This window comes from Mesoplodon bidens, assembly GCF_964165515.1.
Source record: "Mesoplodon bidens genome assembly, chromosome: 9".
Lineage (NCBI taxonomy): Eukaryota > Metazoa > Chordata > Mammalia > Artiodactyla > Ziphiidae > Mesoplodon > Mesoplodon bidens.
Genome location: NC_138166.1, coordinates 88,821,921 through 88,830,312, shown reverse-complemented (window position 1 = coordinate 88,830,312; position 8,392 = coordinate 88,821,921). Strand labels below are relative to the sequence as shown.

Here is an 8,392-nt window from a genome sequence, read left to right as displayed (position 1 = left end):
CTAGCTGGTAGAGAAAGCATTGGGAATATCAAAGCCCTAAGTGAGCAGAAAATAGCAAAAAAATATTCACGGCAACCAATGGGGTTTTTAAAAGGAATTTCCTGATCAAGAGGAAGATCAAAGGAAGGCCAGATGTTTGGAGAGGATGGTAAAGTGGTTGGTGTCATTTTATTGGAGGATTTAGAACTTAGGCTGTGGATCATCAATGGGCAGGAATGTGCCAGAGGAAGTCATCAATCGGAGAAGTGTCCACTCAGAGGACTGTTGGGTCTCAGGATTCTGAGAGGCAGTACCCATCCCGACCCAGAGCTCCCAGTGTTCTCACATGATCAGAACAGTGCCTCAGGGTTTCTGAAGGGATCATTCTCTATTTCTTCCTCTTACTTTTCTAGTTCTGGGAGACCTGGACCCACTGGTTCCCTTCTAGAGTGCTATTCTTTACTATGAATTGCGTTCCCTAAAGAGGTCCGAGAATCTGCTCTTTCTGTGAGATCAAGAACTTCTTTGGTCTAACCCTGAGCTCTAGAAATCTATGTGTTCTCTAAATTAAACTCCAGAAATGTTACCCACTCTTGCACCTCTGGCACCTCAGAAATCTGTGTATTTCCTCGGCACTACTCAAACTTCTGCTGTCTTCTGGAACTTTGAAAAGCACCCCCTCTGGGGTTGGCTAAACAGAAGCCCTTCATAAAGCTGGAATGACCACCTAGGTCCCTGGCTGTGGGTGCATCATGCCCTTCTGCATCCAGAAGCCCCCCGAGGCTAGATCCACCCCACATCTACCCGTTATCTCACTCTTTTGTCCTTGTCCTTGAAAGTCCCACTCCTTGCTCTGCACTCTTGTGTCACTTCCATGGTTGGTGCCAGGGCTGACAGGCATTTCTCTGCATTTGTGAAGAAAAATAAACAAGCCTATTTTTTCATTTCTCTGGCCTCATTAGACTAATCTCCGATTCCTCAGATATTATTCATCAACAGCTTCTTCCTTCCCCAAAGTCCAAATATACAGAACCTAAGCTCTGAGCCCCAAAAGTTCCATTGCTAGAGATTCCAGCCCAGTTAGGCTCTTTGCATGGACTGCCCACAGAATCTCTCCAGTCCTCCCAAACTAAGAGCAGTTACTTCATCAAATCCACACAACCATGACAGATAACACTACGTTACAAACTGAAAAACAAATTCCACCATCACCACACCAAAAGGCTTCCCAAGTCTCCCAAAACTCTTGGACACTGAGAAAAAGGACAGGAATTATCTTACCTACTTTCTTTTTTTCTTCATATAATTCTACCACTTGCTCCTCATCTTCTCATTACTTACATATTAAGAACACATCACACCAGGTATTACATAGAACAATTAGGAGATGAAAGGCACTAGGAAACTAATAGGAGACAGTATATTTAAAAGTGCTGGGCTTCCCTGGTGGCACAGTGGTTAGGAATCCGCCTGCCAATGCAGGGGACACAGGTTCGAGCCCTGGTCCGGGAAGATCCCACATGCCACGGAGCAACTAAGCCTGTGCGCCACAACTACTGAGCCTGCGCTCTAGAGCCCGCGACCCACAACTACTGAGCCCGTGACCCACAACTACTAAAGCCCGAGTGCCTAGAGCCCGTGCTCCGCAACAAGAGAAGCCACCCAATCAGAAGCCCGCACACCGCAACGAAGAGTAGCCCCCGCTCGCCGCAACTAGAGAAAGCTGGCGCGCAGCAACAAAGACCCAACGCAGCCAGAAATAAAAATTAATTAATTAAAAAAATTTAAAAAGTGCTATTTTAAGGAATGGCAAAGCAACACCCCACCCTACCCCCCTTTAAAAAAAATATATAACCAGGGAAAATTTATCAGAGAAGATAGGTCTGAGGAGTGAAAGCTAAGTGGCAATTGCCCCTTGGAATTTAGCTTAAGTTCACGCTTCATGCATATGTTTTGATTTAAAATAATTACCTTTTGTTCAGCTTAACTCTGAACTCCCAAATCTTTCTGCTTTCAATTCTTCAAGTAAGGCATCCCTGAGTACAGTGTGAGGGAGTCAGTTTAATCCAGACTTCTTGAAAACAGCTTGGTATTTTCGACTAAATCCAGTAGCAGAATGCGGGCTTAACGGGCCCCCCACAGTCTCTCCCACCCAGATATTTTTCCTTTTTGTCCAGCAAAGTGTCATCTGTTCCCAAGGAAGAAAGAAAAAGAAAAATGTTTACTTAAACTATTACACTCTAAACTGCTCAACTGATTCTGACCAAATTTAAGAAGCTTGATACTGAGTTAGAGAAAATAAGGGAAGCATTTATTTGAAACTTAGAAAGTGGAGATTTGACTTTCTTTATCCTCACTTGTAAGAATATTTAGGTTGCAGCTGTGTTACTGCTGTGCAGTAGAGCTGGCTTTGGATGCATTTATCTTATTGCTAAACACACACTTACTGTGTGCCTTTTAAGTATGAGGTACTGTGCTAAATAGTGTGAAGACACAAAGTATGATGCAGATCTTCCTTGACTTACCACGGGGTTACGTCCAGATATCGTAAGCTGAAAATGCGTTTAATACACCTAACCTACCAAACAGCCTATGTTAAATGCGCTCAGAACACTTACATTAACTTACAGTTGGGCAAAATCATCTAACATAAAGCCTCTTTTATAATAAGGTGTTGAATATCTCATGTAATTTATTGAATACTGTACTGAGAGTGAAAAACAGAATGGTTGTGTGGGTACAGAATGGTTGAGAATGTATCCATTGTTTACCCTCATGATCGCATGGCTGACTGGGAGCTGTGCTCGCTGCCACTGCCCAGCATCAGGAAAGAGTACTAGACCGTATATCACTAGCTTAGGAAAAGTTCAAAATTCAAAATTCGACGTATGGTTTCTACTGAATGCGTGTTGCTTCCATACCATCGTAAAGTCGAAAAATCGCAAGTTGAACCATCATAAGTCGGGGACTGTCTATATATCAGAGATCTTGCCATCCAGGAGCTTACAAATCAGGTGAGGTAAGAAGGGATAAGATGTGAACATACATTGCTATGATGTGGCACAATGACAATAAGTGCCATGAAGAGGTGCAATTAAAGTTCTGCGAGAGTCCAGAGAAGGGCGAGTCACTTCTTTTCTCCAAGACAGTCTTCCTGGAGGAAGAGGCGTTTCAACTGCCCTTTCAAGAGCAAAGAGAGAAGGGCCCTCCAAGGGTTAGGAAGGGCGGGAACTGAGGGGCTTGTCAGGGGAAGGGAGGGGCTTCTCTGGGGAAATGAAGTGACAGTGACCAGGAAGATGCAGAGATAATGTCTTCGGAAGAGTCTTGCTCTGGCAAAGCTTACTGGGATTGGCTTACTTTGATTTTGCCTTATTTCAGAGTAATTCAGTCAGTGTCTGCAGGTATAGGTGAACTTCCTGTGCTTTCAATATCTCCAGAATTTCTTATAAAAAAGTATGCAGTCAGTCTTGCTCTCGCCCTCTCATACCTCCCCATCCCCAAATACAACTATGTCCTGTTAGAAGAGAATAGAATACTTAAAGCCAACTCTAAAGAGGCAAGGCCTCTAATTTTCTCCATTAAATAACTGACCTGAACTCTGAGCTACACACTCATTCTCATCAGAAACATCTGGAGGTCCCTGGTCTTGCTTCCTGGGAATGAGGTCAAAAGATTTTGGGCCTGAGAGCAGGCTTGATACTTCTTCAGCACTTTCCTTCGCCTAAAAGTGGCAGTTCTGGGTAACACCACCCTTGTCTGCTTTAATAAAAATACTTCTCATTACTATGAAGTATAATGAACTGCTGCTAGAGAAAAAGTTTCCCATTGGCCAAGGGCTTAACCATGGGGCTTTGTTCTTTCATCTTTCTGTCTTGATCTTCTCCTTGTTAAAAGATAAACTGAGGCATATCACATTTTTAAGAGTTTATTTGAGCAAAATCGATTTGAATTGGGCAGCACCAAACCAGATGTGGTTAGGAGTGCTTCACCACTTATAGAAGCTTGGGTAGAGACTTGATAGAGAAAAGGCAGAAGCAAAGCAAGGAAATTATCTGACTGGCTATAGTAGTTGCCTTATTTGGGAAAGTTTACTTGGTTATTTGTGATGGTTTCTCCTTACATTTGATTTCTTAACCTTGAGGTGTCTACAGGTTTAGGTTTGGGTTTGCTTAGGTTTGTGTTAGGTTAGGCTACTAAGGCATTAAAGCCACCTCAGTCTAACAGACTTCTTGTTTAATTAACTCCCTCAAACATGGGTGCTGCAGGAAAAGAGGGGCCCATTGTTTTCTAGACCTTAGAACATCCTACTGCTTTTTAAAATGATAGCAAACAACTGATCTGATTGCCTATTTTTCATTAAATTTATTAGAGGACTGTAAGCAGATAAGGAAGGGGTCCCCAGAGAAAGAAAGCCAGGCATAGCTTTCTTGACATAAGTGAAGCCATTTTTGGCCTAAGCCATTTTGTGATCTAAGCCTGGCCATGCCCAAGTCTCAGTAATTAATGATCTCAAGGGAACAAAAGAATGCAGAAACAAAGACTGTTAAGGCAAGAGAGGTAACACTAGAAAAGATAATATATCACGTGTAAAGACTCCCAGTTCTGTTTCAGTGGTAAAGACTAGCCTGAAGCGCTCAGCCACCAGATCAACTGCAACCTAAGGGATGATGGTGTTGACCTTTTCGGACCCTCCTGACTTCAATCAACTAAAGCTTGGACTCTGCCTACCACCCAAGCCCTTTCATGAATATGCGTGTACCCTTAGCTTAAACTTCCCCGGTTTTGCTATTTGGGGAAACACAGCTTTAGGAAAGATCCCTGGTGTTCTTCTTACTTGCTGCAGGTAATAAGAAATCCTTTCTTCTCCCGATTTTTGGCTTGGTTGTATCTTTTGGCTCGACACCCACCAAGAGGTTGAGCCCAGTTTTCAGGTAACAGGACTGCACTGAGGAAACTAACCAACTGCTTGAGGATCATATAAACACTCAGTTTATGGGTGTTCATTCTTCTGCCCAAGGGAACAGTGATTTCTGCCATGCCATAGCATAAGTAAATTAGATTTGAATCCTATATTTGTGAGATGCTGTATGACTAAAGTCATGCAAATCTCAAAAGGTGAATTCAACAAAAGGTAAGCAGAAATTAGGCTACAGCACTGTTGCAGATTATATTAGGATGTAGATATTTTAATAACCATTAGAGCTTTCTGATCAGTTCCAAGTTAATATTTTCCAGCACATGTTTGTTGCTTGTTCATTGATAAAATGCTGACTTGAATGATTGCACAAGCACAGAACATGTCCCTTTGGAAAGAGATGAACAACAAAACAACAAAATCATTTTACCAGGCATCAAAGAAAAGAAGTTAAGTATTTGCTGAGATCTCAGGGAGGGAAATGAACTCCAATCCTCACTCCCCTTAGATTTGCACAGGATTGTCAAGAGCTGAGGAACTTCAAAGTATAACAAACTGTGGCTCAATTTTAGAAATATGAAGCATTTGGAGTAGCTAATTTGGCCAAATATTTATGTTTTGGTGCATAGTTGAACAGCTTATCAGACCTTCAGGAATTCTTTGTTTTTCATTTTTGTGCTTTTATTTCCTCTCCTATCTCCTCCTCCACTCACTAGAAGAAAAACACCCTTGGGCAATGAAAGTTAAAGATGCTTCTCCATAGAGGCACAAAGCCAGGGCCTAGGGGGCTGATCCCCAAGCCACTGCCAACTGCAGTCTAAGCAGTAATTTTCCTTCCCCCTGACTCTCTTCTTGGAAGTCATGGAAAATGTAGAAGTCTCTAAGGCCTTCTAGGAGAGAAAAAGAAACCTTTCCCCTGGTGAGCATTCCAACTCTCCTTGAAAGATCTTTTATTGACAGGACTTTAAAAGGCTGCTGCAGAGGGTCTGCCCTTTGTGTCTGCACCAACAGGCAGAGGTGAGGCAGGAGAGTTCCCAGGAACTTCCAGGGCTGAAGGACCAAATACTTTGCCTCTCTTTTCACTACCAATACTACTTACCCTTCGCTACCTGGGTCCACAGTTTCTCTTCAGTCCTAACCTTAAAGAAGACTGCTCATTTACAAGGAAGAAGAGTAGGTGATACAGAATTTCTAACTCTCCGTGGACACAGGGGCGAGAGAGGCATTTGGATAAACTCTGTTGGAAATCACGCTGACATGGTGGATATTGGTAAGAAGCGATAGAGGAACCCCTATCTTCCTTCAGCTCCAGCTGACCTCTGCTTGCAGGGAGGCCTGCAGTGACAAGTTCTGCATTTCCTATTAGTTTCTTCACCTCCCAGCCCTGGGGGCTGCTGAACCACACCAGAGATCCCAGGTGGGTCCAGACCAGCCCCTGCTAGCACAGCCCTACAGCTCCCAGGCTCCAGGCCCACGCCGACTGGAGCACATTCCAGGACATTCCACAGCTGGGAGGCTGGGAGCCTGGGAGGTCTGGAACCCACAGGCGGGAGGTGTCCCAGCATGCGTCCCCACGCCAACCACACTTGCCCAAAGATCCCAAAGCACCTTCCAAGGGTGATCTCATGTTCTAACAGGTGTTTATTTCAAAATGTTCATCCCTATGATGGCGAGGACTCTGCTCTCTTTTGCACGAATGTCACTTTGATTTTTTCACGTAACCTATCTCACGGTAAGAACATCATATTGGAAACCAAGAGCTCAACTACTAATTAGATACGGAAACCCCTTTCCAACACACAGGGCTGTGAAATTTAACAATGAGGAAGAATGACCCCTCCAATTCCAACCTCTGAAAGAAGAACATGTAATGTGGGGCCCAGACATATTTCACACGTATTATCGTGTGTGTGTGTGTGTGTGTGTGTGTGTGTGTATCTCATAGTGCTAGTGTTGATGCAGTCTTCAGGACTTCCATTTCCTTATCTATGAAATGGAGATAACACCTGCTTTACAAAGCTCTTATGATTTTGTGGTTATTGCCTGGCATGTAATAGATAATAAGTGTTTGTTGATAAATACATGGATGGATGAACAAATGTAGTCTTTCTGGGCTTGTTTCCTTAAACTTGCCATGGTTAATTTACAAAGCAATTTGTAGGATTAAATAACATCAAGTGTTCTCAAAATGCTTTTGACACCTGAAACTAATGTAATGTTGTATGTCAATTATACCTCAATAAAAAATTAAAATGTTTTTGAAAACTAAAAATATATAGATTATTCATGAGGCTACTAGAATAGGTTTCCAGGTATATCAAAACCTCATGAATGGACTTCCCTGGTGGCACAGTGGTTAAGAATCTGCCTGCAAATGCAGGGGACATGGGTTTGAGCCCTGGTCCAGGAAGATTCCACATGCCATGGAGCAACTAAGCCTGTATGCCACAACTTCTGAGCCTGTGCTCTAGAGCTCACGAGCCACAACTACTGAAGCCCGTGTCCCTAGAGCCTGTGCTCCGCCACAAGAGAAGCCACTGCAATGAGAAGCCCACGCACCACAACGAAGAGTAGCCCCCGCTTGCCGCAACTAGAGAAAGTCCATGCACAGCAATGAAGACCCAACGCAGCCAAAAATAAATAAATAATTAATTGATTAAAAAAAAAACCCAACCTCATGAGTGTATTTCTCTTCTTATATGCAGTGGGCACTAGACAAATTCCCAGCAGTTATCAGAGAAAAGCTCTGCCCCTCTTGGTTCTTTCTACAACTTGGTTTCTATGTACCACTCTCCTCTCTCTCATTAAAATTATTGATCATGAGTGCTTAAGGTTGGAGAGTTTCAGAGCCTGATCAGATAGATAGCATATGGGTGAAGAGTAGCAGTCCTGGAGTCAAATTGCCTGAAATTGTGCCCTGATTGCATCATTTACTAAGGAACTTAACCCTACTATGTCTTAGTTCATCCATAAAGGGGAGTCACTAGTAGGATCCATTTCATAGGGCTGCCATGAAGGTTGCATAAGATAATATATGTAAAACATTTAGAGAAATGCCCTGCACATGGGAAAAACTCAATCAATGTTACCTGTAACCATTGTTGGTGCTATAATTATTAAGATCCCTTTGTTAATGGAGCTTGTCTAGTGCATGAGACAGACTATAGTGCAAAGCTGGAGAAATGACACAAGCACTAAATAGGTCACCAGTGGTATGCTATGGGTGCAGAGGCAGGAGACATCTTTATTCACCATCCTCATCACCTCCTCCATGGAATCTCTAGTTTGTCACTGTTCCAACATACACAGAATTTTAAAGTTATTATTAAAAATAATAACCCAGATTTCATCTGAGGAGCACAGAGCCTAATGTGTCTCATGATGGTCACACAATTCTTCCATTAAAGCAGCTCAGTTTGTGAAGCCATATCACACTGTTGGCTCAAATTGAGCTTTTGGTTAAATAAGACCCCCAGAGCCTTTTTACATCAACTGCTG

General features: G+C 42.9%; 1 long non-coding RNA gene across 1 annotated transcript in view; it reads right to left on the bottom strand.

Moving 5' to 3' along the window:
- Window positions 1-1,994: 1,994 nt before the first annotated feature.
- LOC308622611 overlaps window positions 1,995-8,392 on the bottom strand; it is a 29,326-nt gene continuing 22,928 nt past the window's right edge. Inside the window, exon 3 of the long non-coding RNA XR_014016658.1 lies at window positions 1,995-2,167. This is a non-coding gene — a long non-coding RNA (uncharacterized lncRNA). The remainder of the gene's footprint in view (window positions 2,168-8,392) is intronic.